A 7051-nucleotide genomic window follows, 5' to 3' on the forward strand; every position below is an offset into this window, starting at 1 on the left:
TAACCCAATTAATTGCGTTAGAAAGTGAAAATAAGTTTGGTGAAAACATAGAGGATGAGGAAGACCGTTAAACAATTTAAACAAATATTCTTTAATTAAATAAATTATTAACTATTTTTTGTTTACTTGTAATTTTTGTAATTACTATAAAATTATATCACCATTAATTTAAAATAACAACCGATTGTTTTTATACGTATTGAATGATAAAATTATCATGTTTCCATATGACTTTCAGATTATTGCCTATAGAAACTAAGAAATTCTTATAGTTAGGTAAGTAGTGATATAACTCTCTTATTATCAAACTTTTTATATTAATTATAACATTGTTTGTATTAATTTCAAAATCTCGCATATCTTAACTGATGGGGAAAACAATAACAAACAATATACCAGAGAATGCAGCGGATATAATTTCCCCTAACTTGCAAGAATCTATGAGGAGCAATAATCAAAGAGCAGCAATAATAAACCACCAAAAGCACAAATAAAGGCACCAAGATTTTTAACGTGGAAAACCCCTCAAATCAAGGGTAAAAACCACGAGTCGTCCAGACCAAAGAAATAGCTTCACTATGATCAACAAGAGTACAAAAGAGTCTTAATCAATAGCACAAATTAGTGCCAACACCCAACCAAATAACAAAGCAACAAAGCTTTCAAATAGAGAAGAACAAGAGAGGAAAACCTCTACAAATCACTGCTGCAGTGCGAAATTAATATCTCCCAACTCAGACCTCGTATCAAAGATCCGACCGGTCAGAATGAAGAGCAATGAGTTCCGAACCTGCTGTAAAAATTTCAGCCCGATCCAACGGTGAACGAATCCGCAGCGCCGAATTTACTGCGACAGCTCTATGAAAAACGTGAACAGAATTTTCCCTCTACCTCTCCCTCTATGTGTTAGGGCTTTCAGTGTATTCTGACTCTATTGTTCTGCCTCTCTCTTTATTTTATAGCCTCCTCTCCACTAGGTTTAAGTGAGACATGGGCTTCTCAAATTTTGGGCCTTTTCTCCACATAGGAAGGGAGCCCAATACCCAACAAATCTCCCCCTCACAACTATGTGGAGATAACCGCCAAACCGGCGATCTCACAACAAACTTCAAACTTTCCTCTTGGCAATGCTTTAGTCATCATATCAGCACCATTATCATCTGTATGAACCTTTTTCAACTCCAACAACTTAGCATCCAAAGCATCACGTATCCAATGATACCTCACATCAATATGTTTGGATCTAGAATGAAAAGTTGGATTCTTACCAAGATGGATAGCACTTTGGCTATCAACAAACAATGAATAGTTATCTTGCCTAAAACCAAGCTCCTGCAAGAATTTCTTCAACCATAACACCTCCTTGCATGCTTCAGTAATAGCAATGAACTCTGCTTCTGTAGTAGACAACGCTACACACCTTTGTAGTCTTGATTGCCAAGCCACAGCTCCCCCTGCAAACTTTATCAAATAGCCCGAAGTGGACTTTCTGGAATCAATATCCCCAGCCAAATCTGAGTCTGAGTAACCCATCAAAGTAGGTTTATCACCTCCAAAACAAAGCTTCATATCAACTGTACCATGAAGATACCTCAAAATCCATTTCACAGCATTCCAATGCTCTCTACCTGGGTTTGACAAAAATCGACTAACTGTACCAACAGCATGTGCAATATCTGGTCTTGTACACACCATCGCATACATCAAACTGCCCACCGCAGATGCATAAGGAACTCTACTCATATTGGTCTTCTCAACTTCATTTGAAGGACTCTGTTTAACACTCAGTTTAAAATGAGTAGCAAGAGGAGTACTCACAGCTTTAGCATTTTCCATCTGGAATCTCTGCAACACCTTCCTAATGTATTGCTCTTGTGATAGATAAATCTTCTTTTCTCTCCTATCACGTGAGATATGTATGCCAAGAATCCTTTTAGCAGCTCCCAAGTCTTTCATGGCAAAAGACTCGCCAAGTGTCTTCTTTAACCTGTCAATTTTGGAAATATCTTTTCCAACAATAAGCATGTCATCAACATATAATAACAGGATAATAAAGTCATCATTAGAAAAACTTTTAACAAAGACACAATGATCAGAAGTAGTCTTCATGTAACCCTGCTCACACATAAAAGACTCAAACTTCTTATACCACTGCCTTGGAGCCTGCTTCAAACCGTATAGACTCTTCCTTAGTCTACACACATATTCTTCCTTGCCTTTAACAAGAAAACCATCAGGTTGCTTCATGTATATCTCTTCCTCCAAATTACCATGAAGGAAAGCTGTCTTCACATCCATCTGCTCAACCTCCAAATCAAGAGTAGCAGCTAAACTTAGCACAGTTCTGATGGATGACATTTTCACCACAGGTGAGAAAATCTCATTGAAATCAACACCCTTTTTCTGTCTGAAACCTTTCACCACTAATCTGGCCTTGTACCTTGGAAGTGTAGAATTTGAATCTTGTTTCACCCTGAAAATCCACCTAGTTTCCAATGCCCTTTTGCCCTTAGGCAATTTCACCAAGTCGTAAGTGTGATTATCATGCAAAGATTTCATCTCATCTTGCATTGCATCCAGCCACTGTTTCTTCTCTTCACTATCCAAAGCCTCTTCAAAACACTCAGGTTCTCCACCGTCAGTCAAGGTTATGTACTCATCACAGGAATACCTTGTAGAAGGTTGTTTTTGTCTATTAGACCTCCTGAGTTGGACTTGAGGTGATTCAGGTATATCACCAAGATCGTCATCATCATCATGTTCCTCTTGAGCATCATCAATTGGAACCTCTACTCCACTTCCAAACTGTTGATCATCAACATCACCATGTTGCTCATTGTCTTGAGCTTCCGTTTCAACATTCTCCAAATTGTGAGTGGGCAACCTCATCGGATTACCATCAGTGAGATTACTGTCTTTCTCGGGTGTGGTCTTCTTCACCTTATCAATGTCTTCAATGGTCTGATCTTCCATGAATTGTACATCACGGCTTCTAACAAGCTTCTTCTCAACAGGATCATAAAACCTGTAGCCAAATTCATCCTCACCATAGCCAATAAAGATACATTGCCTTGTCTTTTTATCTAACTTGGATCTTTCATCCTTAGGAACATGAACAAATGCCCTGCAACCAAAGACACGCAAATGATCATAGCTAACATTCTTACCAAACCAAATTTTGTCTGGCACCTCAGTATTCAAAGCAACTGCGGGACTGAGATTAATAACATGCACAGCTGCAAGCAATGCCTCTCCCCAAAAGTGCTTAGGCAACTTTGCTTCCGAAAGCATACATGTAACCCTTTCAACCAAGGTCCTGTTCATCCTCTCCGCTAGACCATTCAACTGAGGAGTTTTAGGAGGAGTCTTCTCGTGTCTAATACCATGCTGCCTGCAATAAACATCAAAAGGTCCACGGTACTCACCACCATTATCACTACGGATGCATTTCAGCTTCTTGCCTGATTGCCTCTCAACCATAGCATGAAATTCCTTGAACTTTTCAAGTACTTGACCTTTCCGCTGAAGAGCATAGACCCATAGCTTCCTGGAACAATCATCAATAAAAGTAACAAAGTAAACTGCACCACTAAATGACTTTACCTTTAATGGGCCACAAACGTCAGAATGCACCAATTCAAGTAATTCTGACTTCCTTGAGGGTGGATGCTTCTTAAAAGATACTCTGGTTTGTTTACCAGCCATGCAATGAGAACATTTCTCCAATTCTGCATTTCTCAATCCCATAAGCACATCCTTTTTAGCTAAGCAGTTAAGCCCTTTCTCACTTATATGACCAAGCCTCCGGTGCCACAAAGATGCCTCCATATACATAGCATTCACACTGTCTTTAGCAACCAAAGCTTTAGTCCAATACAATTTAGATTGTTTCTCCCCTCTGGCCATAACCAAGTTACCTTTGGTGAGCTTCCATTTACTAGAACCAAAGTGATTGTCATAACCACAATCATCAAGCAACTGCACAGAGATTAAATTAAAACGGACATCCGGAGCATGTTTGACTCCTTTAAGCAACAACTGCACTCCCATGTTGGTTTGCAGGCAAACATCACCAACACCAATCACTTTAGACTCACCATCATTACCCATCTTCAACACTCCAAAATCACCAGAAGTGTAAGATGTGAAGAACTCCTTCCTAGATGTAACATGCAGTGTAGCACCACTATCAATAATCCACATGCTCTCATCAGATACAAGATTAACGGACTCAAAGTCACGAAGAAGAACAAGATCACCATCTGTAGCAGTAGTGACACGATCATCATCATCATGATCATTCTCTCTCTGTTTGCCCTTCTTGTCTTTGTTCTCCTTTTTCCACTTAAAACAGTATTTCTGAATGTGTCCAGTTTTATGACAAAAATGGCACTCTAAATTCTTGTATCTTGACTTGGACTTGCTCCTACTCTTCTCTCTACCACCTTTATGTTCCTTTTTCTGACTTCTCCCCCTAGCTTCTGTAACAAGCATCTCAGACTGAGATGAAGAACCATGTGCCTTCCTTCTCATCTCTTCATTAAGAGCACCGCTCTTTGCCATCTGAAAAGAAACAACACCATTCGAGGCAGAGTTTGTAATTGAAACCCGAAATACCTCCCAAGACTCTGGTAGAGTATTAAGCAACCATAATCCCATAACTTCGTCATCAAACTTTATGCCCATTCCTGACAATTGATCTAGGAGCCCTTGAAACTCATTTAAGTGATCAGAAATAGAAGAATTCTCCATGTACCTCAAATTCATCAAGCAATTTAACAAATACAATTTATTATTGCCCGACTTAGAAGCATACAAAGACTCAATCTTCTCCCACAAAGCTCTGGCATGTGTCTCATTAGCAATATGATTATAAACATTATCTTCAACATATTGCCGAATAAAACCACATACCTGTTGGTGCTCAAAGTCCCATTCTTCTTCAGACATAGAATCTGGCTTCTGTGTAGCAAAGACCGGAAGATGCAATTTCTTGACAAATAATAAATCTTTCATCTTGCCCTTCCACAAATGATAATTTGTACCATTCAAAGCAACCATCTTTGCATTTGCCTCCATCATTCAAGCAAGTAAATATAGCCCAACCAAGAGCTCTGATACCACTCTGATGGGGAAAACAATAACAAACAATATACCAGAGAATGCAGCGGATATAATTTCCCCTAACTTGCAAGAATCTATGAGGAGCAATAATCAAAGAGCAGCAATAATAAACCACCAAAAGCACAAATAAAGGCACCAAGATTTTTAACGTGGAAAACCCCTCAAATCAAGGGTAAAAACCACGAGTCGTCCAGACCAAAGAAATAGCTTCACTATGATCAACAAGAGTACAAAAGAGTCTTAATCAATAGCACAAATTAGTGCCAACACCCAACCAAATAACAAAGCAACAAAGCTTTCAAATAGAGAAGAACAAGAGAGGAAAACCTCTACAAATCACTGCTGCAGTGCGAAATTAATATCTCCCAACTCAGACCTCGTATCAAAGATCCGACCGGTCAGAATGAAGAGCAATGAGTTCCGAACCTGCTGTAAAAATTTCAGCCCGATCCAACGGTGAACGAATCCGCAGCGCCGAATTTACTGCGACAGCTCTATGAAAAACGTGAACAGAATTTTCCCTCTACCTCTCCCTCTATGTGTTAGGGCTTTCAGTGTATTCTGACTCTATTGTTCTGCCTCTCTCTTTATTTTATAGCCTCCTCTCCACTAGGTTTAAGTGAGACATGGGCTTCTCAAATTTTGGGCCTTTTCTCCACATAGGAAGGGAGCCCAATACCCAACATTAACTCATGAAAATAAGTTGTTTAACACGATCATGGATAAAACAATAAGTATATCATTCGGTTAACAAAAAAATTAAATCACAATTATTAAATTAAAAAATCTAAAACTTTTAAATATTCAACGAACTAAAGCAGAGTAATAAAAGTTGTAGTTAAACATATTTGAAACTCAAAACGCTAAAACAAATCAAATTTTAGAATTTAACAGGTTCAAAGTTATAACACACTCCACTTAAAAGATAATATTCAATTATATAAATATTATGGAAAATTTTAATAAATTAATTAATGTTTTTAATTAAATAAATTAAAAAATTACTCTTTTTATATTTTAAATCAATTAAAGGTATAGGCGTTGAAATATGTTCGACCAGAAAAAATGAACTTAAGGTAAAGTCGGACTCAAGAAATTGTAGCCTACATACATTTAGGCTTTTTTGGATTGGCCCGTACAGGCTAATGGCCCAAACAGGTCAAAATTGGGCTAGCCCGTAAGCGTAGGCTAACTTGGGTAAGTGTAATATTTTGATACGTATTTTTTCAAAGTTCACTTGAGATAAAATCGTAATTTTTTTTTTCATTTTGCTACACTTTTACTCTAATTTCTTTCTCTATTTTCTTCAATGGATATGTCAATCTCCTTTTGAATATTTTACTATTTGAAGCTACTTTGAACTTTGCTCCAACCCAGAATGAAATCCGTTTGGATTAATGTTTTTTTTTCATATTAGAAAACATTAATTATTCATTTACATTCGGTCCTTAGGATAACTAAAATATTTAAAAAATTCATTTACATTAATATATATATATATGGAATTGGAAGACCACAGAGCGAGAAAAAAATATTTAAAAAAACTTGAAATAATTAAAATATGACCATTTTAATCAAATAAATTTTAGAAAGTGAAAAAAAAAACAAAGTTTATCATGCAAATTCTAATCTTAAGTTGTTCCTATAATGAAGGAGGAATTAATATTTAACTTTTTAATCCAAGTTTTAAAAATTTTAGGTAATTATTTTAAGGGTTAAATATGTTTTTGATTCCTCAATTTTTAAAAAAATTGGAATTAGTTCCTCTTCGAAACTTTGACCCAATTTAGTCCCTCAACTTCAAAATTGTGTGGATTTAGTCCTTTTAACAAATTTTGTTAAGTTTATTTGACATTTCAAATGCGTTTCATCATAGTTTTTTAGCTAATATTGAAGAAAATATGTGTCAAACGGTGTAAACATATCA

This window comes from Vigna unguiculata, chromosome 8, assembly GCF_037176805.1.
Source record: "Vigna unguiculata cultivar grain cowpea cultivar isolate G323 ecotype 2 chromosome 8, ASM3717680v1, whole genome shotgun sequence".
NCBI lineage: Eukaryota > Viridiplantae > Streptophyta > Magnoliopsida > Fabales > Fabaceae > Vigna > Vigna unguiculata.